The sequence below is a fragment of the Juglans microcarpa x Juglans regia genome, chromosome 7D (genome assembly GCF_004785595.1).
Source record: "Juglans microcarpa x Juglans regia isolate MS1-56 chromosome 7D, Jm3101_v1.0, whole genome shotgun sequence".
NCBI classification, from domain to species: domain Eukaryota; kingdom Viridiplantae; phylum Streptophyta; class Magnoliopsida; order Fagales; family Juglandaceae; genus Juglans; species Juglans microcarpa x Juglans regia.
Window position 1 is genome coordinate 14,416,555 of NC_054606.1, and position 25,881 is coordinate 14,442,435.

General features: G+C 37.8%; 1 long non-coding RNA gene across 1 annotated transcript; it reads right to left on the reverse strand.

The window, feature by feature from the left end:
• Positions 1 to 3,653: 3,653 nt before the first annotated feature.
• Positions 3,654 to 19,625, reverse strand: LOC121239844. The gene is made up of 3 exons (XR_005935375.1): positions 19,496 to 19,625; positions 9,080 to 9,082; positions 3,654 to 3,664 (listed from the first exon to the last, which is right to left on the reverse strand). It is a non-coding gene; the product is annotated as an uncharacterized LOC121239844 (long non-coding RNA).
• Between the last annotated feature and the right edge of the window lie 6,256 nt (positions 19,626 to 25,881).

The window sequence follows — 25,881 nt, forward strand, 5'->3', positions numbered from 1 at the left end:
ACCGAAATGGTATATATAGGTTTTGAAAATTTAAGAATCGAACCAATTCACTACCGAAACCGAAAATTTCAATTTTTCCAGTTTCGGTTAGGTCCGGTTTAGTTTTTTGGGTTTTACAGATTATCTATGTTAGTAATAATATAATGTTTACATATAAACGGTTACTCTATTTATATTATAGTATAAGTACATTATTTTACAATAATTAACACATACTATTATAGTATTGAATTTAACTATAGTCTATATAAGTTCTAAAATTTTTATATGAATATCTATAGTCAAATGTGTAAAAATGTATTTACAAAAATAATATATATTATAATTTATTATGCCAAAAATGTATTTATATATATATATCAAAAGTATGTTTATATTAATAACTAAATATTAATATTTATGTTTAAGATTACAATTTTATGTTATATTAATGTTATATTATAAGATTAGAATTTATATGTTATATTAAAACTTATAAGATTAATTTAATAGACTTGAATAATAAGATTAGAATTTTATGTTATATTAATTAGCGATTTAGGATATAATATAATATAAAGAATTATAAATATATATACATGTCCCGTTCGCCTTAAACCAGTTTTCAAAATATGAAAACCAGTATCGCACCAGACCGCTTACAAACCACACCAAATTGACCGGTCCGATCTAATTCAACCGATTTTTCTTTTTGTTTTACACCCCTACTGCTCCTTCCAGTCTACGATTTGTATCGGTTTCTCCTCGTAAATGAGACTCAATTGTAGTGGAACCAAATTTGGATCAATTGTAGTGGAACCAAATTTGGATCAATTAGTCGAGGTTACTGGTTCTGGAAACTTTTCCATACTTAGGAAATGTGGAACACATTGTGAATCCCTTCATATTCTGCTATTAACGCAACTCGATACGCTACTTGACTGACCTTTTCCATTACCTGGGTCCAATGTACCTTAGGCTTAATTTCCCTTTCATCCCAAACATCTTAACACCATTCATAGGTGATACCTTGAGGTACATCCAGTCTCCATCGTCAAAGATCAACTCTCTTATCTTATTATGGGCGTAACTCTTCTGCCTACTCTGGGCTATGGCCATCCTCCCTCGTATGAGTTTGACCTACTTTGTTATCTCTTGGATGATTTCCGGTCCAAGCACCTTGGCTTCTTCTGCTTCATCCCAACATATCAGTGATCTACACATTGTCCCATACAACGCCTCATAAAGGGTCATTTGGATAGTCTCCTGATAACTATTATTGTACAAAATTCAATAAGTGGGATGTGACCTTCCCATGGCCCCTTGAAATCAACCAACATGCCCTTAGCTTGTCTTCCAATATTTGAATGGTCCTTTTCGATTGCTCTTCAGTTTGTAGATGATAAGCACTAATAAACTTCAACTTGGTGTCCAACGCTTTTGTAAGCTCTTCCAAAAATGGGACGTAAGATCTTGATCCAATACTATAGTCTTAGGAACTCCGTGTAATCTAACTATCTCATTTATGTACAATCGTGTGAGTTTTCTTAGTCTGTCTCTAATGGTGACTTGCAAGAAATGGGTGCTCTTGGTCAATCAATCTATTACCCATATGGCATTCTTCCCACTAGGGGTTCGAGGCAATCCAACCACAAAATCCATAGTGATATCTTTCTACTTCCATTCAAGAAAAGGTAAAGGGTGCAAGTTCCTAGTCGGCCTTTGGTTCTCCACCTTTACCCTTTGACATGTAGTGCACCTTTCGATGAAGTAGACGATGTCTCACTTCATTCCTTCCCACCATAATCCTTTCTTAAGGTCTCGATATATCTTCATTCCTCTAAGGTGTATTGAGTATGACGAGGAATTGGCTTCGGCTAGTATTTGTCCTAAAATTTATGAATTACCTGGAACCACCTTCCATCCTCTAAGCAACAGGGCTCCATCCTCGCCCAAGCTTAAATGCATAGGTACTTTACCTACGCAGATTCTCCATAGAATCTTTAGCAGTTTCGAACCCCTCTCTTGCTAATCCTTCAGTTCGTCAAAATCGCTCACCCTAAACTGTTCCAAGGCAGTAAGAATCTCTGCTGGTGGCAAATCCTTTACCAATAGGCGTCTTATCCATTATAAAAGTGAGTCCACATCTAAGCATTCTCCTACATCTCTTGTCCTCGACTTGTGACTTAAGACATCGATGATTAAATTGAATTTTCTCGAGTGATACTTAATTTCACACTAGTAGTCGCTAATGACCTCCAACCACATTTGTCGCCTCATGTTAAGACTTTTCTGGGTGAAAATATGTTTCAAATTCTCGTAATCTGTGTACACCTCTCATTATTCATTGTACAGGTAGTGCTACCAGGTCTTCAAGATAAACACTATTGCTGCCAATTCCATGTCATGAGTGGGGTAGTTCTTTTCGTTGTCCTTCAACTGTTTGGACGCGTAAGCTACCGCCTTACCTTCCTGCATTGGGACGCAACCTAGACCATACTTTGATGCATCTCTAAATACATACCACAAATGGCTTGTGAGGCTCGAGTAAAGCTAAAATAGGGGTCATATTCAATCTCCTTTTCAGTTCCTTCAAACTTCATTCACACTTGTCAGTCGTAAATTTAACAATTTTCTTGGTTAACGTTGTGAGAGGACTCGACACCCTAGAGAATCCTTCCACAAACCTCTAATAGTAACCAGTCAAGCTCAAGAAACTCCTTACCTCTTGAACAGAGGTCAATCACTGTCATTCTAGCACCACATCGATCTTACTTAGGTTGATCGTGACTCCCTTCTAGGATATCAAGTGATTGAGGAACTTCACTTCCTCTAGCCAGAACTAGCACTTGTTGAGTTTGGCAAATAACTAATGGTTCTTGAGTGTTCCCAACACTAATCTTAATTGATCCTTGGCACATATGGAATACACTAGAATGTTGTCTATGAATACTACACAACCAAGTTAAAAAAACGGCCGAAACACTCTAGTTATATGTCGATAAAAGTTGATGGGGCATTAGCTTGCCCGAACGACTTATTGTAAACTCATAATGACCATACCTAGTACAAAAAAGGTTGTCTTTGGTATGTCGCATTCTTTAATCCTCAATTGGTGATATCCCAACCTATGGTCAATCTTAGAAAATATTGTAGCATATTTTAGCTTGTCAAACAAGTTGTCTATTTCTTGGCAACGAGTATTTATTCTTTATGTTCACATTATTTAGTTCCTGATAGTCGTGCACATCCTATGGGTTTTATATCTCTTTTTCACGAATAGTATTGGTGCTCCCCAAGGTGGCTTGATAAATCTTTTCGTCAACAACTCCTGTAGTTGGCTTTTTAATTCCTTTAACTCCGTTAAGGTCATCCTGTAAGGCGCCTTGTGTAACAGAACTACTCTTGATTCCATCTCAATTGAAAACTCAATCTCTCTAGAAAAGGGTAACCCTGGTAGTTCTCTAAAGACATCCCGGAATTCCTTAACCACCATCGATATGCTCTCGATTTCTTTAGGTTACTTCTCCTTAAGCATTGAGTGCACTAAGTAGGTCTCAGCATTATTTGCCAAATCCTTTGACTTCTACTTCCTCAATATAAAAGGAAATTATCGATTGTCAAACTCTCTCTTAAATCTCTCCCACAAGATCCTGTCCATGGCTCCAAGCTCCATGGTAGGCAGCTGCCTCTTGGCACCCCACCACAGTGCCACCTCTCCTTGTAGCAAATAGCTTGCATACAAAACCATCTGACTCTGGATGAACCTACCTACCTCGAAAGTTCTCTCGATGTTTATTATCCACATCTTCGCCTTCATCGGACCCTTGTTACCAGAAACTCCTGAGTGCAATGCCCCCAAACCTTGCTTGGGATTTGGTAGTGATTGAAACATTGGAAATGACTTGACACCACATTTCTCCAAAACCTAACACACGTAATCTAGTAGTGTCCTTCCAAAGAAGTGGGTCATGCGGCGGTTGGCGCACCTAATGTGGTAATGCTCGTCGCAAGAAAATATTTCCTCTAACATTTGCATCCATCACATGCATTTGATGATACTCAAACTTCTCCATTTGTTTCCAGTGAGCTACGATCATCCGATCTCACCTCTCCTGCCTGGCCCTTTGCCTAAGTTCTCGCATCCTCCTAACTCTCGCGGTTGGTAACACAAACTTAAGTGTTGTGGCCCTAGTTCGTGCCATATCTTATTATCAAGAGCACATTCATAACACAACAAGGAACATCCAACTATGAATCACAATCCAATCCAATCAAATCAAACACTTTTATTACTTTGTCAACTAATTACAACCGACTTGCAAGTTTCAAATTTCAACTAGACATTCAACCCAGTAAACTGTAACTTTCCTAAGATTCAAAAAAATGTGGGTATTTTGCTCGCATCAAATCCTCTCTTTCCCAAGTAGCCTCCTAGAAATTTGGATTATTCCAAGGTACTTTAACAGTGGTATTTTCCAGTTCCTCAATCCTTGATCCTTCAAATCGATAATCTGCACCGGCCATTCCTCATAAGATATGTTAGGTCGTAGCTGAATACGACTTGGATCAACCACAATCGAGCTGATCTCCAAGAGTAAACATGGAACACATCATGTAATCGTTGAAGTTCCATGGGAAGGTTTAGTGGATAAGCTACCAACCCGATCCTTTCCACAATTTCATAAGGTCCTACACATCGTGGGCTTAACTTCCCTTTCTTTCCAAAATGAACAATTCCTTTCATGGGTGGCACTTTAACGTATACTCAATCGCCGACTTTAAACTTGAGACTTCTTCTCCTTCCATCGGTGTAACTCTTTTGCCTGTTCTGAAGTGCCAACATCCTTTCTTTAATCAACAAGACTTGCTTTCTCAATTATTGTAGGAATTCTAGACCAAGTATCTCATTTTCTACAACATCATCCCAGTATAAAGGGGATCTACACTTTATCCTCCCATACAATGCTTCATATGGTGCCAACTTAATCATTGTTTGGAAACTATTATTATAGGTAAACTCTATTAGAGGTAAATGGCCTTTGCAGTCACCTTTTCGTCTCCAGTACACAAGTTGCAAATCTTCTAAAACATCTATATGGTCCGTTCCATTTGTCCATTAGTCTACCGATGATAGGCACTACAAGACTTCAAGTTGATGCCCATTCTGCAAACTTTGCTAGAGTCAAGATATATGTAACACCCCACTTAAAAGGTCCATTAAGACTTGACATTTGCTTCCTTAATCCTAGTTAGTATATTTTTGGGAAAATTTTAGGGATTATTTTTTTAGCTTAAGAATCACACTTTGAGTTTAGCTAGAATTATTGGAAGAGTTCTAGTATTTTATTTTAGGATTTAATACCAAAAATTCAATTGTAGAAAGACACTTGGCACTATTAATGGGCTAAACATAAAGAGCTAAGTATGGATAGATTTAAGGGTAAGCCCAAGAGTGTTTAATTAAGGGCTTTCAATCACTAAGGAAGTGATGGACAAGAAATAGGTGCTATAATCCTGACCCATTTGGATTTATAAGGTTTTAGACCCCTTTTGAAGAATCTTAGAAATTAAGCCCAACGTATAGCAGGTTGAAGCCTTTGGGCCTAACTTGGTAAGAGTGAAGGCCTTTGGCCCAACCTTAGAAAGACATGCTATTTGGACCCAAACTTAGTAGGCCCTTGAGGCCTTAGATGAGCCCTCAAATCTGAGCATAAGGTCCATTCAATAACCTACACCAAGCCCACCTCCATGGCTTACACAAATGGCCCAACATGCCCAACCCACAAGGCCCAACAAGCCTTGTCTTTCATTTTATCCTTCTAATTGAAGCCCACATACACCATACCATTGATTTCCCTCAAGCTCAAGATGTGCCACACACCCCTAGGGTTCCCACCTAACCATGATTAAGCTTCCAACTTGAGTTAAGAAGTATTAATCATCTCACACATGATTAGTAACCTCTAAACCATATTTTTAGCTTAATTTTTCTTTAATTTATTTCCCACATTTACAATCTGAAATTTTTGGTTTCTATTGTTGATTTGCATTGTTCTTAGACTAACTTAGAAGATTAGACTTGACCTTCACCTGTATTGCACCAAATCAGCCCCTAGCCCACGCCATTTCCACCATTTTACCTCACCACATCACTTATGGTTAAGTTTTAGCAATGGATGAAATACCTCCAAGAACCAAACCAAAACCCAACCATTTCCTTAGGAAATCGAGTTGGAACCAAACTGAATACCCTTAGTTGCTTCAAGAAATTTTTTGCTCTTTATTGAGCCATCTCCACATGCCACCACCCCTTCCCTCCAATCCCTAAAAAGTCACTTAAGCACTCATAAGCATGTTGATCATTTTTTCCCAAAGGAAATGCGAAAACCGATTGGCATTGGCACTAGGCATCACTTGGCTACCACCATCACTTTGCTTCTTTCCCATTTTCTGCTCATGTATAATCACATGGCAGCCAATCTAGTCCACTTTCCTCAACTGAAAAGGGCTCCAAATGAAGGTCATCACACCCGCAAAACAGACTTGATTACGCCCAAACTAGTATGTGGTGTTATAGTATAGTTCAGGATGTCGATCCACAGGGACTGATCTGACATTATAACACAACAAGACTCGAGCTTGAAAAAAAGATCAAATTATAATATGACAAGAATCTGATAATTCTATCTAAAGCACGTAATTAAAATGAGATTAGGAAACGGATAAAAAGGTAAGTAAAGCTTTGGGCTTCCGTCAACCATATCTAATACTCTGACTTTTTCAATCCAAATGATATATACAATTAGCACCAACTTCCTAATTGGAATATATGACATTATATTCATCTACTTTCTCAAATTTAATTCTAGAGTCTATTCTCCCTTTACAAACCACGATTTTCATATATAAAAATAAATATCAGATCTAGAGACGACACTATGTTCACAAATAATAATGCAATAAAAGATCACATCAATGACATGAAAAGCATGTTTAAATCACAATTATATATTCATAATTCTATAGCTCAACAAAATCAAACCATAGCAATATTTAATATAATTGTCTCAAACTTTTAATATCTGAAACAAATAGATAATTGAATCCTAGAATCTTAAACAATAAAACTTAATCTATGAATTGAAATAAAGTCAAAGTATTTTCACCAATCGAATTCTGCCCTACAATTTAGCTAAGATTTAGTTCTTCATGAAAAAAGTAAAAATAAATAAAAATAGTATTTTTGTCTTCTCTAGATCTGTGTCTCCTCCCCTCCAAAACTCCACAATTTTGTGTTAATGATATGGTTAAATAGGGTAGGAAAGAAACCCTAATATCATCATGATTTCAACATAAAAAAATTACCTAAATTTTAGGACTCATCTTGGCAGCCACGTACACACTTCAAGAGTTTGAATTTATAAATCCTTATTGAGAAAAATTTGTATCCCTTTAAGATAACTTTCCAACACATTAAAAATTGCATCAATCAGATGTATGAGTGGAAAGTTATGATCAAAACACTAAGGTATGTCCAAGTTATCTCCTCGCGCGTTTTGTACTCTGATATGAATTACTCTCAAGCCCCATCATTATCCTTATTTGAAGAGTCATACACTCTTTGAAAGTTCTTACATTATTTCAACGTCTTGCCCACTTGAAAGTCCTCCTTTGAATTTGATTGGGCTTTGACTTGCTTTTTTATAAACCCTGAAATTAAATATAAAAATCTGCTTAGGAGTATCCCAAAGTAAATAGAAACTCAATTCAAGAATAACCATTCAGTCTTATGATTTCGATTCAAGTTTTAGCATTTTAGTCCAATAGTAGGGTATTTATAGTGCACTTTCGTACACTTATCAAGATCACAAAGATGAGACAAACAAGTAAGCAAAAACTGGCCAGCTTTGAAGACCCCTACCCGACGACATTATGGCATGACCTCACCATGCAATTCTTTGCATTTTGTTTTTATTTCTACACCATGGCAGCGCCTACACCTACATAACACAAGGCAGCACCTGAAAATGTCGAAATGATGAGAGTTCTAATACTATTCACCTACACAAGTGATGACGCAAGTTGACACTTGCATAACCACAATCCACCTCCCACATCAACCAATCCCAAGCCCCTTCTTCATCCAAAGCCAATGTCTCCCACCCTCTTTGAAGCCTATAAATTCCTCCCTTACCTACTCATTTCTCCCACACCACTCCTACAAGCATTCTCTTAAGTCTTGATAGCATTTCTCCCCTCAGAGTTCTTAGGAGAGGTTGTGTTGGGAGCTCAAAGAGCCACGAATTTTGTAAGTAACCTTACCCTACACTTGCATAAATTTTTTTGGGTTGAATTTTTAGTTATGGCATGTTTTAATATAATTTTATATGATTCACTAATATCTTAAGATTAATTTTGAAGGTTTAAATTTGAGGATGAAAGCATGCCATGGTAGGTTTTAAATTCATATCTTGTGTTGATCATCAAGCATGTTTCAGTTTTGCTTAGTTTAAGTTTAATTCATGAAATTTTGATTAATTTTCTTAGGCTTGAATAATGAGCAATTAGAAAAGCCTTGTGAATGGGATAAGCATGAAAATTCATGATTTAATTAGGTTCTAAATATTTCTATGGTAAAGAAAAGGTAGAAACATCATGTGTATGCTTAATGGATGCTTTAGTGGTAATTTGGCCTTAATCCATGCTTAAGTGTTGGGATGAACTTGTAGGACTTAAACCTAAGGTTTTAAATTGTCTCTAAGGTTGTGTTCAAGATTACATTTGAGGAAATTTGAAGCGCACACGCATCCATAGAGGTTTTTAAATTGAAATCACACTTAGGCCTTAAAAGGGATGCATGCCACAAGTTGGGTAAGTTTGACATAATTGTGCTTTAAATCTTGCAATTCTAAGGGCTTGGATGATTTGAGAACATAGAAAATACAGGGTTTGTGAAATGTGGTGAATTTTGGGGCCCATATGCAAATAGTAAAAATTTGGGGCCTTAGTGGAAATTTTGCTAAGTATAGGGGCAGTTTTGTAAATACTGAGTTTTCTGAACCCATTGATTTTGAATATCTTCCTTAGTGGTTCAAACATCCTAACTTAGAATAACTTTGATTACAGCCACATCAATTCTCTAAACCCTTGGAAAGTTTGTAAGTTGGCCTTTAACTTACACTTTGATAATTTATTTATGATTTATTGATAAATATCACATTCATGATATAAATGTCATTTGAGCATGAAATATATGGCCCATTGAGTACATGACTACTTGCTTACATGACATGTACAATTTTCATCATTTGAGTAGGTTAAACAAAATTGTCATTTTCACATGAAGCATACTAATAAAACGCATTTAATGAAAAAAAATATTTTCAAGCATAGCATGAAAACTTAATTTTTGTCATAAACCCAAAGGCTAGGTTAGGGAATTATCCTAGTGAAACTCTTTTGTTCACTCTAGAGTGAGCAAAAATGGAGTAGTAACCCTTGGGTTGACGAAGAACAATCAACGAGTTTTGAATGGATTCTTTTTAAAGAATACTGGAGCGATGTTAAAATTTTGAGTTACTTAAGCCTGATGAGTGCATATGTTATAATGTTATGTTACCAATGTATTGAGAACGAGTTTGTAGATAACGTAGTTTCAACATGAGTTGTACTACGGTTACCAGTAGGTACTCACAGTGCATATGAAAAACTATGATTATACCATACATTATGATGTTAATTTTAATGTTAATGTTAATGAGGGCTTAATGATGATGAAGTGTTATATTTTTTAAAGTTGAATTAAAAATGTTCCTTGTAAGAAAATGTACATCAAAGCTTTTTCTAAAAATGTTAAGGAATCTGGATGAGAGACAAATACTGATTTTTTGCATATCATGCATTTCTTATTTATCATTTATCATGCATAATTTATCTTTGTGCACGTTTGTTCTTAACTTACTAGGATTTCAAAGAATCTCACTGTGGTAGGTAGTGAAGAATGGTAGAAGTTGTATTAGGTCCAAGTGTGGACGAACAGGATGGACCAATGGATATGATTGATTGAAGTCAGACCTCGATTGAAGATTAGAACTTATTTTGATGTTCATAGCTTTAACTCTACGCACTTTAGAGCGTATGAAAGAGTTGATCTAACCATGGAGACTTGTTATTTTAAATATATTGTTTTAAGGATATGCTACCTTTTTGTTCGAACTTATGATGGTTATTAATGCTATTAGGATGGTTTAGTTGATTCTGGCACGAGTTATATTTAGTCACCCTTATTCCGCTGTGATTATTGCATACTGCTAGTTGCATTCTAGGATACATTACATATTAACTGTCATGAATGAAGGTATGTAACCTTGTATTGCATGTCCTAATGTTGTAAGTCTTCATTCCATCCCAAGCGAAGGTTTGGGGTCGTCACAGGGTGGTATAAGAGCAATTACGTCTTTGGGTTAAATCACATGCCCTTAGGAATGATATGCCAGAGTGAAGGTTTGAATATTTAGTTGAATATTTAGTTGGACCTAATACACGTGCCTCTCAAGATTTGGACGATCAAAACAAAATGGCACGTGACAGAAGGGAAAGAAACCCTGAGGGATCCAATGCTCGCAGAGAACAAGACCGCTCGGTGGACAGAGGACACGATTTGGCGGATGCAATTTGCCAAATGACTGAAAGGATGAAGCAGTAGCAAGAGATTATCTTGAGGCAGAACCAACAACAGCCTCTCCCAGAAAGGCAAGAGAGGATGAAAAGCCGAGGCTACTCATAAGAGAAGTTTCTGATATATAGATACCCTAACTTCATTGGAACTGAAGGACCCATGAAGGCCAACAAGTGGCTACTCTGTAACGCCCCGTCCCCAAGGGTCCCGAGAGTTAACTCATGTCGCTAAAAATCATTTTCCATCTACATAGTACATAATCAAATTTTTCTCTATCTCACAAACTACTCATTAATTCACATCAAATACTCCAGTATAATTAATCCAAGACAATACAAAGTCTTAATAAAAACATCAACCACCCAACAATTCATATCATCAGAACGCAACAAACTTACTGAATAACAAAATCATCAATACTCATGCAAACCTCCTATACTTAAACCACTATTCTTAACTCCTCTTACCTATGCTCCATATTCTTGATCCTCAACTGGAAATATTCAAATCATCTGAAAATATTGGAGATAAGAGGGGGTGAGTTATCAACAACTCAGTAAGCAGAGAACATATACTAGCGTGCAAGCATGAGCTTTTTTAGAAAGTTCAGTATGCAGAAACAAAACATAATATTTTTATATGCAGATTTCAGAAAAATGTTATCAGAAAATCAGAGCGACTTTCCAGACTAAAAAATTAACTGTTCATATTTAAAGACACTTTCCATATTCAAAGACAATTTCATATTCAACATCCAACTGTTCATATTCAAAGATCCGTTTCATAATCAAATACATTTTTGGCATTCAAAAACTATTTTCATATTCGAAAACCATTTGTACATATTAAATATCATTTTCATATTCAAAATCGCTTTGACATAACATAACTGAACATCTTCATCTTATCGTATCATGTTATATCGTATCGTATCATATCTTATACCATGTTTAACCCCCGTGGTAGGGTTGTGCTATCCCCGGTGACCAAACCAGGTAGTATCATATGGTGAACTTCCCATTTTTCAATCTCGGAGCCCCGAGTGTGCACACAGGAAAGAACACGTAAAAAGACTACTTTGTTTCCAAAGTGGGTGCACTCATATCATATCATATCATATCATGGTGGTACCAATCATATCACGTGAATCAGTATCATCATATCAGAACCATATTCAGAATCAGATCCAGAACAGATAAGTATGCCAAAGGTTTATCATATCCATATCATATCAAAACACGTGCGAAACATATTCATATCCTTTCCATTTCATCAAAAACATATCCAAATCATTTCATATCACATGTATAAAAAAAATGTCTCAATGATATCATATTTGCTCTTTTGCATATTTCAGAAACATGTCAAATATTGCTCATGTCTACACAATGCATGTCAGAAAAATATTTTCTCTTTTCCGTACAGATTTCATGAGTGATGCAAATAAACGACGGAGGTTGGTTTTTCTCAAGTTTTCATTTCATCACAAAATATGCAAAGTTTTCAGAAGGTCAACCTCAGTTTTAATAATTCGTATAAAATCTAGCATAGGAACCCCGCTTACCTGGAATTCTTAGCTTTTCCAGAGTTTTTCTCAAAAAGTCGAGTCGACTATAAATCGTCACCTATAAAATAATCACGTAATTTTCGTAAGTTTCCAATCAATCACATATTTCAATATTTAAGCCTAAACTTCTAAAATAACCTATTTTAATTCCTCAAAACTTAAAACCTTCATAATTCCAAAATATATCACCACTTTCTAAAATCATCAATATCCACCGTAACCAACGTCGAACTCGAAACACTAATATTTAAACCCGAAACCGCCAATAAATCTCACATCATAAACCAATCACACAAACAACTCCATAATCCAATCCAACCGACCCCCTTACTCCTCAAACTCAGTCTGGCACAACCAACCAATTCACAGTAAATATGAGTTAGCGCAAAATACATTTAAATTTTAAAAGATCTTTGAGAAAATACTTACAATGCTATAATATAATTTTTGAAAGATCACGGAGGTGCTAGAAGTGGCGGCACCGCAACAGAACAGTGCAAAATGCACTGTGGCCGTGGGTCTCAAAACCCACTTTTGAACAGGGACAAACCAAGACCCGAAATTGATAGGGTAGGGCTTAGGGATGTCAGTGAAGCTAGTGGTGGTGGTGATTGGCCGTGGGTGGCGGCACAAAGGGTGGTTGAAGACCAAAAATACCCAAATCGGAAATGGGGTTGGTTGTGCTTCACCGGTGATGGATCGGAGCTGGGGTTGGGTGCATTGGGTTGCTAGGAGGTCGAGGATGAAGTGGTGAAGAAATGGTGGTCGGTGATGGCGCGACGGCGGCGCTGGAGTGAGGAGAGCGTCGTGGCTTGGTGTGGTACGTGGGGGCTATCGGCGGCGATTTAGGGGCTGAGATTGGTGGAGTGGTGTTGCCGGCCGGTGGGGAAGCTGATGGGAGGGACGGTGTCGCGCACGGCGGCGCACAACGAAGACTGGGTGGAGAAGGAGAAGCGCACGGGGAGAGAGAGGGAGGAGGTGCCGCACGGGAGAGAACTGGAAGGAGAAGAAAAAGAAAAGAAAGAAGAAGAGAAAAAGAGAGGAAAGAGAAAATTGAGGGAAAGAAATGAGGTTCAATCCTCACATCTTGGGTTACAAAAATGATTCAACGGAAACGATTTCAAAAGAACAAGTACAATAAAATAATTCAAATGTAGTGATTAAAATGAAAATAAATAATTAAATCCAACAAGAAGTTAATTTAATATGAAAAGAAATTTAAATGCATAACAATAATTAATATTAAGGGAACATGTCAAATTTAATTTTCACAAATTAAAAATCATAAAAATAAACCCACTAAAATCTGAAAATTTTAAAACAAGAGAATCAATTTTTAAATTAATGACAAATAATCATTCAATTAAAAAATACACTAAAAATACGGGGTGTTACATACTCGATGTTGACAAGACCTTCGAGATCAGCAGTTGTACTGAGGAATAAAAGGTGTTGTACACTGGACATTTGCTGTAGGGAGAGACTGGTATCTGGTGGGATACCAAGAAACAACTGCTGATAAGGGAATTGGGCAACATCGCTGCTCTGACCTGGGATTGGTTCAAGAAGGCGTTCGATAATCAATTTTTCGCAGAATCAATGACGCAGCAGAAGGCTCAAGAATTCACCACTTTAGTAGAAGGCAATTTCACAATTGAGCAATATGCTGGAAAGTTCATGGAGTTAGGAGGTTTCGCTCCGCATCTGATTACCACCGGAAATATTCAGGCTCATAAACTCCATGGAGGACTACAACCCTAGATATGCAGTTACGTAGTCAGGTTTCGCATCAGCAATTTCCAGAAGTTAGTTAACGTGGCTGCTATAACGAAAATAGAAAAACAGAGCGTTATGGCCCAGATTAACCTAGAACGGAAAAGGACTTATTCCTTCTCTACAGGAGGGAATAATGCCAAAATGAGGATAACACAATGAGCCAACAAGGACAAAGGTGTCATGCCAGCCCCACCTACTACTTGCAAGAAGTGTGGGAAAATGCATGGCAGAGATTGCCGAGTAAGTTTAGAGCTATGCTTTCGATGCGGTTAGTCGGGGCACATGATTGGAGAATGCCCCCATAATGCACAAGGCGATAGGAACACTCCTAACAACCGGCTGAATCAAAGGTCGTCTGCCTAAGCTCATGTCTACGCTATCACCCCAGATGAAATAGACGATGAGGTACAATAAGATGAAGAAACGGGGGTTATCACTGGTATTTTTCTTAGTACCCCTCTTTTTTAGAAATTAGCTCTTATAAATTAGCTACTAAGTATATGGTAATTAATTGCACTTTAGGTAAAATCACGTTGTACGAATATTTGACTTATGCCTTGTTTGACCCTGGCACAATGGGGCTTTTGTGTCAACGGCGTTTGCACGCACGTGCAACCTACTGACCCAAACATTACCTCAAGCGGTAGTAGTGTCAATTCCTGACAAAAGTATGGTCTCCTATACTCGAATCCTTAGGACCTACCCACTATGTCTAGGTGGAAAGGTGATGAAAGCAGATCTGATCGTCTTCAATTTATTGGGGTTCAATAGATGGCTAGTTATCTGTTATCCAAGCACTATGCTAGGATAGATTGCCAGAACAAAGAAATTATTTTTGATCCACCAGAAATTAGACAGATCCGTTACATGGGGAGGGACTGCGAAGGCTACCCCCTCTCTAATTTCGACTTTACAAGCAAGAAAGTGCATTAAGATAGGCACTACCAGACTTCAAGTTGGTTCCCATTCTACAAACTTTGCCAGAGTCAAGATATATGCAACACCCCACTTAAAAGGTCCATTAAGACTTGACCTTAGCTTCCTTAATCCTAGTTAATATATTTTTAGAAAAAATTTAGGGATTATTTTTTTAGCTTAAGAATCACATTTTGTTTAGCTAGAATTATTGAAAGAGTTCTAGTATTTTATTTTAGGATTTACTACCAAGAAGCCAATAGTAGAATGACACATGCCATTATTAGTGGGCTAAGCATAAAGGGCTAAGTATGGATGGATCTAGGGGTAAGTCCAAGAGTGTTTAATTAAGGGTTCTCAATCACTAAGGATGTGATGTGGCTAGGAATAGATGCCATAGAGCATAATACTAGAATGCTTCCAATAATTCTAACTAAAATAAAAAAACGTGACTGTCATGCTAAAAATAATCCCAAAAAATAATTTTCCAAACAATAATAACAGTCTCTCGCTAACTAAAATTAAAGGAGCTAATGGTTAAATATTAATGGGCTTTTTAGACAGAGTATTACAATACCTCCAAGAAACCAAACCAAAACCCAACCATTTCCCTAGCAAATCTAGTTGGAACCAAATTGAATGCCCTTAGTTGCTTCAAGAGATTTTCTGCTCTTCATTGAGCCATCTCCACATGCCACCACCCCTTCCCTCCAATCCCTAAAAAGTCACTCAAGCACTCATAAGCATGTTGACCAATTTTTCCCCAAGGAAATGCCAAAATCGATTGGCATTGGCACTAGGTATCACTCGACTACCACCATTACTTTACTTCCTTCCCATTCTCTGCTCATGTATATCACATGGCAGCCAATCCAGCCCTCTTTCCTTGCCTTAAAAGGGCTCCAAATGAAGGTCATCATACCTGCAAAATAGACCACGAAGATGAGACAAACAAGTAAGCAAAAACTGACTAGCTTTGAAGACCCCTACCCGACGACATTATGGCTTGACCTCACCATGCAATCCTTTGCATTTTGTTTTTATTTATGCACCATGGCAGAACCTAAACCCACATAACATGAGGAAGCACCTAAAAATTTAGAAATTATGAGAGTTTGAACACTATTCACTTGTACAAGTGATGACAAAAGCTAAAACTTGCATCACCACACTCCAATGCCCACATCAACCAATCCCAAGCCCCTTCTTCATCCAAAGCCAACGTCCCCTAGCCACCTTGAAGCCTATAAATACCTCCCTCACCTCTTCATTTCCCCCACACCACTCCTCCAAGCCTTCTCTTGAGTCTTGAGAGCATTTCTCCCCTTAGTGTGCAAATAGAGTGAAACCGAGGGTGTTTGTTAGAGTTCTTGGGAGAGGTTGTGTTGGGAGCTCAATCTTTGTTTAGTGTGGTGATGCATTTTGTAAGTAACATTTCCCTAATCTTTGTTTAGTATTAGCATAGCATGTTAGGCATTAATTTATGTCAGGGGAATGAATTTTAATTGAGTTTAGTTGAGGTTTACCATTCTAAGTTCAAAACCGGGTTAAAAGGGAAGTATTGAATGCATAAATTGTTTTGGGTTGAATTTTTAGCTATGACATGTCTTACTATAATTTTATATGATTCATTAATGTCTTAGGATGAATTTTGAAGGTTTAAATCTGAAGTTGAAAGCATGGTTTCAAATCCATATCTTGTGTTGATCATCAAGCATGTTTCGGTTTTGCTTAGTTTAAGTTTAATTGATGAAGTTTTGACGAATTTTCTTAGGCTTGAATAATTAGCAATTAGAAAATCATTTTGATTGGGATAAGAATAAAAATTCATGATTTAATTAGGTTCTAATATTTCCATGGTAAAGAAAAGCTAGGAACATCATGCATATGCTTAATGGATGCTTTAGTGGTAATTTGGCCTTAATCCATGCTTAAGTGTTGGGATGAACTTGTAGGAGTTAAACCAAAGGTTTTAAATTGTCTCTAAGGTTGTATTCAAGGTTACATTTGAGGAAATTTGAAGCACACATGCATCCATAGAGGTTTTTAAATCAAAATCACACATAGGCCTTAAAGGGATGAATGCCACGAGTTGGGTAAGTTTGACATAGTTGTACTTTGAATCTTTCAATTCTAAGGGCATAAATGATTTTAGAATATAGAAAATATGAGGGTTGTGAAATTTGGTGACTTTTGGGGGCCATATGCAAAACGTGAAAATTTAAGGCCTTAGTGGAAATTTTACTAAGTATAGGGGCAGTTTTGTAAATACTGAAATTTTTTAACCTTTTGATTATGAACATCTTCCTTAGTGGTTCAAAAATCCTAACTTAAAATAACTTTGATTACAGCCCCATTGATTGTCTAAACCTTTGAAAAGTTTGTAAGTTGGCCTCTAACTTACACTTTGATAATTTATTTATAATTTATTGATAAATGTCACATTCATGATATAAATGTCATTTGAGCTTGAAACATCATGTTAAATGGTACATTGAGCACATGACTACTTGCTTACATGACATGTGCAATTTTCATCATTTGAGCATACTTATAAACGCATGTCATGAAAAAAAAATATTTTCAAGCATAGAATGCACAACCCCAAAGGCTAGGATGGTGAATTATCCTAGTGGAACTCCTATGTCCATTCTGGAGGGAGTAAAAATAGAGTGGTAACCCTTGGGTTGATGAAAAACAATTAACGGGTTTCAAATGGATTCTTTTTAAAGAATACCGGAGCGAAGTCAAACTTTTATGGCACTTAAGGCTGGTGGGTGTATATGTTATGATGTTATGCGACCAATGCATTGAGAATGAGTCTGCAGACAACGTTGTTTCAACATAAGTTGTATTATAATCACTAGCAGGTACTCTCAATGCATATAATGAACTGTGATGATACCATACGTTATTATGGTAATGTTGATGTTAATATTATTGAGGGGTTAATGATGATGAAGTGTTATATTTTTAAAAGTTAAATTGAAAAATATTCTTTATAAGAAAATATGCATTAAATATTTTTCTGAAAATGTGGATAAATCTGGATGGGATACCAAATACTGATTTTTTACATAGCATGCATTTCATATTTATCATTTATCATGCATAATTTATCTTTGTGCACATTGATTGATAATTTACTAAGATTTCAAGAAATCTCACTATAGTAGTCTCATTACCATTCCACCTAGAATGGTAGAACTTGTATCAAGACTAGGCGAGGAAGGACAGAATGGACCGATAGATTCAACTGATTGAAGAGGAGTCAGACCTCGATCGAAGATTATACCTTATTTTGATGTTCATAGCTTTATTTCTATGTGCTTTAGAGCGTATGAAAGAGTTTATCTAGCCATGGAGACTTGTTATTTTAAGTATATTATATTAAGGATATGCTACCTTTAAATTTGAACTTATGATGGTTATTAATGCTATTGGGATATTTTAGTTTATTCTGGCATAAGTTATATTTCGTCATCCTTATTCCGTTGCGATTATTGCATACTGCTAGTTGCATTCTAGGATACATTGCATATTAACTGTCATAAACGGGAGTATGTAACATTTTGTTGCATGTCCTGACACTCTAAGCCTCTGTTCCATCCCAAGCGGAGGTTTGGCGACGTCAGAATATAAATCAAGTGTCTTTGTCCGACATGATCAACCTCGGTACTCCATGTAAACAAACTATTTTCTTGACATACAACTTCCCCACCTTCTCCATTGAATCAGTGTTTACGATTTGCAAAAAGTATGCACTTTTCATCAATCAATCCACGATAACCCATATGGAGTTCTTTCCGGTTGAATTCCTTGGCAAACCTACTATGAAATCCATGGAAATGTCCTCCCATTTCCATTCCAGAATTGGCAAAGGTTGAAATTCTCATGCTAGCTTCTAATGCTCTCCTTTCAATAATTGAGAAACATAACACTTATAAACGTACTGCGCCACGTCTCTCTTCATTCCATCCCACCAAAAGTGTCCTTTTAAATCCTGTAAATCTCCATGCTTCCAGGATGAGTAGTGTAGGGCGTATTGTGTGCTTCTCTTAGAATTTTCTCCTTTATTTCTGGATCTGCTAGAATCACCCTCTATTTTTTTATGATGTAGCATTCCATCATCTCGAATCATCAAATACGCTATTTCCTCAAACTTTTCAACCTTTCATTAGATGTCCATCAACTTTCTATCCTTCAATTTCCACTCCTTAATTTCCTCATCATTTACTAGCACAATCTCTTGAATTACTGTCAAGGCTTCATCCATTTGAGGACTTCTTTCATCAATGTGAACAACTATGGTGTTCCCAGGAATACCATATATGTTAGTTGTAGGCTTTGGTCCAATATGAGCTCTTGGGTAGTTTCATCTAAGCAATGTTTTATAAATGTTGTCTTTCTTGTTGAATACTTTCACAAAAGCATGACCATTGGTTTAGCATCAAACTCACTCTTAGTCATCAAGGCAAATACAAAATCGTTAAAATGGTATGTAAGTTCCAATGGCTTTAGCTTTTCAGCGTACAACCTCTTCAAGCCATCAGTAATTGTTGTAACTGCAATGGGACGGAGTTTCTTTGCTGGTTCTGAACCAAACCATTGTGTTGATGGTGGAGGTTGAGGCTGAACACTTCCATTTTCGATTGGGTGGCCATTTATCATCAAAGCTAGTTTTAGCAACTAAACCATCCAAACCTTCCATTATAAACTGCCCTGCATAAGTACCAGTGATAGTGTTGCTTTGGCCAACTGCTAATAACCCAATACCCCAGATATATAAAATCTGAAAAAATCCACCCCTATATTTTTCTTAAAGATATTACCTTGCATTTAGAAGGCCTATGCTATTGACTATTTTTGTACCATAAAACCCTTGGGCAAACACAGTTGTAACAAAGAGATTGATAATGAATCTCTTTTTCCCTTCATCAACAAGACCCAAGTGGCTGCAAGCTAACAAGATCCTAGCAAATGACATGCTATCTAGTTCTAGACCAAACTACAAATTGTTCTAGACCAGATATCATAACTTGGAAAGCTTTCTCAATATACACTTAGGGTACATTTCTAGGAGAGTTGTTCCTAAAGCAACATCTAGTGAGAGATGTTGTTTATGATGATGTAGGAATGCATGGACTCCCCAATGTTGATATTGAGAAGAGGAGTACAGGTAAAAAGCAAGTTGACCAAAGTGATTAAGTTTGGCTTTTCATTTACTAGCTCCATTTGTCAGAACACCTTAAAAGAATCTGACAGACATTTACAATCAACATATCCTACATTCATAAAGCCCCAAGAAGCCCTATCTCTCACAGTCATTTCCTCGAATACCCGCCTTGCAAGCCCGATCATGTTTTTTGATTGGAAACAGGTGTCCAGGAACAGCGTCCCGACTAATCCCGGGGGTGCACAGGCCCTCGGCAAAGAGTTTCCCACAAGTGCACCTTGGGTAATTCAAGGAGAAAATTCACCAGTCTGATGGCCCCTAGAGATTGTTTGCACCTAAGGGGATTTGAATCGTAGAACTAGGGGAGCATACCCCTAAGCCCAAGGTCTTTACCACTTGAGCCAATCCCTAAGGGTGTTCCCTATATATCGATCCGATTTGAAACCCGCCTTTATAACCATTGATTGCAATGCCCACCTTCTCTAACAATGAAGCATTGGCAGCAGGCTTTTAGAACAAAAGGGTACGTGAAATTGTCAGGTTGAAGCCCAACCCTTTGAAGCCGAGAGAACAACCTCACTAATTCAATCAGAGCTGAGCTCTTGGTGAGTTCTGTAACAACTCTCCCCATAGGATTTCTTTCTCTTCCTCTATCAAAGGACCAACGAGGTGGCAATACATCAAGCAACTAAGGAGCAAAATTCTTACCTACCAAAACTCCATCCCTCTTCTGCAGAGTTAGATATATAATCCTCGATGGTCCAGAAAGAAGAGTCTATCTTCATTGGATCCCAATCTAACTCACGCTCTTCAACTATTTCTTTCAAAAGCTTTAGTTTCTTTTCAGGTGAAAGAGCACAAATTGAAAGCAGTGCTATTAACTAGCGATTAACACCACAATTTGGCATGAAATCTGTTGCAGCTGATACAAATTCTTTACCATACTTAGTCACAAACAACATTTGAGCCTACAACAACTCTAACAGATCCACACAACTTGGTACTACAAAGCACACACCTTATATTGCTTCCTTCAAATCTAGAGGACAATCCCTTTCTGATTCAATAATTTGAAGGTAGATGACAATAAGCTCACAGAATAGCTCAATGTTCTCCTGAACAGCCATCATATTCTATTCGGTAACAATATGCTCAACTCGAATGCGACCGATGGCTTCTTGACGTGCTAGAGAAGAGCCTTGCTTGCTAGCTAGCCATTGAAGCTGTATTATAGCCGTTCGTTGCTGGAAAAGGCCACCAAGTAAAACTCATAGGCCAGAAGGTTTATTAAGGTCAACCATACCATCATCTTCATATAAAACTTTGAGCAAGTATGGCACCTTAAGTTCCTTCCAAGGAAGTCTGTGGTGGACAAGCTCCAAACCACTAGGGCCAAACTCCCATCTGGTGATATTAAAAGGTCCAATTTCCTCTACCTCCCCATTAGCCACAGATGAACATCTGGGTTCTTTGAGGGAGAGTCTGTGGTGGCACCAGGGCTTGCAGTGATTGGGGTCACAGGACTTGCTTATGCGCTTGCAGTGAGTTATAGGGACTGGGGTGTAAGAGCTTGGCCATGCAACACGAGGAGGTCATGCAGAAAAAGGGTTACGGATTCAGCTGAGGGCTTAGGAGGGTGATGCTAGCTGTAGAGAAAAGGAATGAGAGAAGGAAAACTTTTTGTATATTTCTTCATGCAGTTTTCTCTATACAGAATTGAATATATACAGAGAAATAATCTAACAACCTTCTCCTAGGAATATACTCGAGCACTTATTGTGCATTACAAATGACAGTATGAATTGGTAGAGTTAGTTACAAAAGTGTCAGCCATAATACAATAAAGTACAATAGCCATACCCAGAGGGTAGGCACCAACCTAGTCTAGTTGATTCTAGAAGATTCTTCTTGAGAGGTATCCGATGAGGCAGTTGACGTGGTTGCTCTTCTGCAGGCAATTGATGTGCTGGAATTTTTGGAGGCAGCAGTAGATATCTCAATACGCCCCCGTAAGTCTAACGGTGTGTCAACCACTGTGAGACTTGTTCCCAACAAGTGAAACTGAGATGAGACAATTGATTTAGTGAAAATATTAGCTAACTGATCTTTGGAAGGAAGAAAGGTAACTTGTAGTGCTTTTGTAGTGAATCTATCATGTAGGAAATGGAAATCGATTTCCATGTGTTTGGTTCTTAAATGAAGTACAGGGTTAACAGAAAGGTAAGTAGCATTGAGGTTGTCACACCAAAGAGTTGGAGGTTTGGGAAGGAAAATACAGTGTTTTATTAAGAGAGATTGAACCTAGAGTAATTCAGCAGTGGCATTTGCAAAGGCCTCATACTCGGCCTCGGTAATTGATCGAGCAACAGTTCGTTGCTTTCGAGAACTCCAGGATACTAAATTTGGACCAAGAAAAAAAAAACACTAGTGGATCATCGGTCGTTTGGGCAACCAGCCCAATCAACATCAGAGAAGGTTTGCAGCTGAAGGGAGGTGGATTTTTTGAAAAAGAAGACCAAAATTTAAAGTGTGTTTGAGGTATCGAAGTAGCTCTTGACAACTTGCCAATGGGACATTTTCGGATTATGCATGAACTGAGAAATCTTGTTTATGGCAAAAGCAAGGTCTGGGTGAGTTAAGGAAAAGTATTGTAGACTGCCCACAATGCTTCTATAAAGCATTGGACCATAGAAGGTGGGAGAATCAAAGATGGATAGACGGGACGAGGTAGACATGGGAGATGTAATACCATTGGCAGACAACATGTTTGTGCGAGAGAGAAGATCACGGATATATTTTTGTTGGGAGAGATGGATGCCATTAGGTAAATATGATACTTCCAGGCCAAGGAAGTAAGACAATTTCCCTAGGTCTTTTGTTGGAAAAACAGAAGTAAGAAATTGAATAAGATGTTCAATTTGGGCATCATGAGAATTGGTGACAATAATGTCATCCACATACACAAGAACATAAATGAGAACCGACTTATAGGAATAGACTAACAGAGAAGGGTCGGATTTGGATGGAAGAAAACCATATTCACAGAGTTTGGAACTCGGTTGTGCGAACCATGCACAGCGTGCTTGCTTAAGACCATAAATGACCTTTTGCAAGCGACACATGTATTGTGGGTGGTCAGGATGGACAAAACCAACAGGTTGGAACATATAGATAGTTTTGGTCAAGTCACCATGAAGAAAAACATTTGAAATATCTAGTTGTCTAAGAGTCCAACCATGGGAGACAACAAGAGAGATGACTAACCGAATGGTGGTGGGTTTAACGACGGAGTTGAAGGTCTCGGAGTAATCAACTCCCTCTTGTTGATGAAATCCCTTGGCGACGAGTCGTGCCTTGCAACGTTCAATGGTGTTGTTGGCACGATGCTTTGTGCAAAAGATCCACCAGCAACCAACAATGTTAGAGGAAGGGGGAGGAGGAACAAGGGTCCAAGTGTGGTTTTGGATTAGAGCTTGAGTGGTCATGGCATTTCACCATGCAGAAAAATGGGAGGCCATGGTGAAAAAGCTTGGTTCTTCTGGTATTTCAATGGATGAAATTAGGGCTTGACGTGGTGACCATCTAGAAATTGTTTGGGACCGGAGGAGTTTGTTTTTGAGCAGGTTACAATGGGTGATCGAGGAGGAGGAATGGATTGAGTATTTTATGCAAGAGATTGATTGTTTGAAGCTGTTGAGATGGGAAAGGTTTCTCTAGTCTCGAGATGAAATGTTGAAGAAGAGGGAAGAATAAAAGAAGGTGTGTTTTGGGTAGTGGATGGGCTTGAAGTTGGACTTTGTGATATGTTAGTGGAAGATGGGTTTGGGGTGGGAATTGGGCTTGGTGTTGTGTGAGTGTAAGATGGGTCGATGGTTGAAAGGGGAAGGAAAGTAAAAGTGGGATGAGAGTTTGTAGAGGACGGAGACGTGAGTTTGGCATATGAAAAAGAGGATTCATTGAATATTACTTCACGGGAAATGTATAATCGGTTGGATTCTAGATGGAGACATTTGTATCCTTTATGATAGGATAGTAACCAAGAAAAAGACAAGTTAAGGAACAAAAAGTTTGACAAAAACTTTTTGTAGGGCCTAAGATTGGGCCAACACTCGGAGCCAAAAACTTTGACAAAAGAATAATCGAGCTCTTTATTGTAGAGAAGAAGGTGGGGAGATTTGTTTTTGAGGGATGGAGAAGGGAGAAAATTGATGAGATGGGCCGTGGTTTGGAAGACATCAGCCCAAAATTTATTGGGGAGAGACGCCGTTGCTAGAAGAGCAAGGCCTGTTTCAACTATATGGCGGTGTTTATGTTCAATCACACCATTTTGTTGGTAGGTGTGGGGACATGAGAGGCGATGAGAGATCCCTTGAGAGTGGAGAACATGGGTGAGGGGTAGAAATTCCCCTCCCCAATCACTTTGAATATTTTTAACTTTTGTGTTAAAGAGACGTTTAACATATTTTTGAAAAATAAGAAAAATGGAGGTTGCATCACCCTTTGAGGCTAAGGGATAGTGTAACAGCCCGCTAAAAATTCACTAGTGAAATTTCTATTGACTTTATGACTATCGTGAAAATCCCATAAGTTTTTATGAATCGACTAATCGCACAGGTTTTAGTCTGTCATAGTCAGTGTTATCACCCACTATGGTGCTAGAAATATGAGTTTAATTATTTGACATAGTTAAAAGTGTCAGAATGTGTTTTGGTCTACGCCATTAGACTCAGTTGATTATTTAGGACTTTATGGCGCAATAACTCATTTTCATAATTTTGGACATAATGTCTGTTCAAAATTGTAAAATTATTTTTAGGGGCATTTCGGGGTTGAATTTTGGTAAAAAATTTTCACGGTAGGTTAATATGAATATTTAAGATTTTTCCAATACTAAGTTTCTTATGCATTTTTTCGGAGTTAATAATAACCTCGATAAGAGCATCCAGTGCAGTGTTTTCAAAGTCACAATGTGAAATGTCTAAATTAGGTTAGAGAATTTTTATTTGGACACTTGGCAAGATCTTAGCCACACATAATGAATGGTATTAGACACTTAGCACAAAGATGAACCATTAGATAAATTGTGAAGGAAATCAAGGTGTAAGATCATGCCACCAAACCAAAACTTTGTTTCATCTGATCAACCAAATTGTGTCAGACCAAAGAGGGTTTTAATCCTAGTGAAACCCTAAATGGTTGGGATCCAATCGAAATCCCAAAAGTTTGGTTGAAACCAAAACCCTAAAGTTGGCCTCCAAACCCTTTCTAACTCGATTTTTAGCATTGTGTTTAATCACTTGATTAAATCACTTCCACATGCTATTAATTAATCAAATCATTATTATGACATCATTATCCGACCTTTTAAACCTTGGAACTTTGATTGGGCCAAGAAAAATTGGTTTTGGGCTTGATAGCATCTCAAACCCTAACCAAACCCCCTTTAAACCCAAAATTGAAGCCTACTTGGTTGGGACCCACCAAGGCCCACGAATTTGGCCACCTTGGCAATGCTTCTTGAAGAAGTTTCCTCCCCCACATGGCAGACCATCCACTGCCATTGGCTACACCCAATAGTGCTTTGATGTGAAGGAGAAATCCACTCCATCAACTTCCATCTCTCACAGCTGCTGCAGGCAGTCCTTGCCCCCTCACTATTCTCCACTTTATATCACATAGCCAACTCCAATCAAGGGTCATTCAAGCCCATAACTTACCCCTCCAGGAGTCTAAAGTCGTGCAAGGCACATTTCACTCCATTTTATCACTTCTTCACCCCGTTCTTAG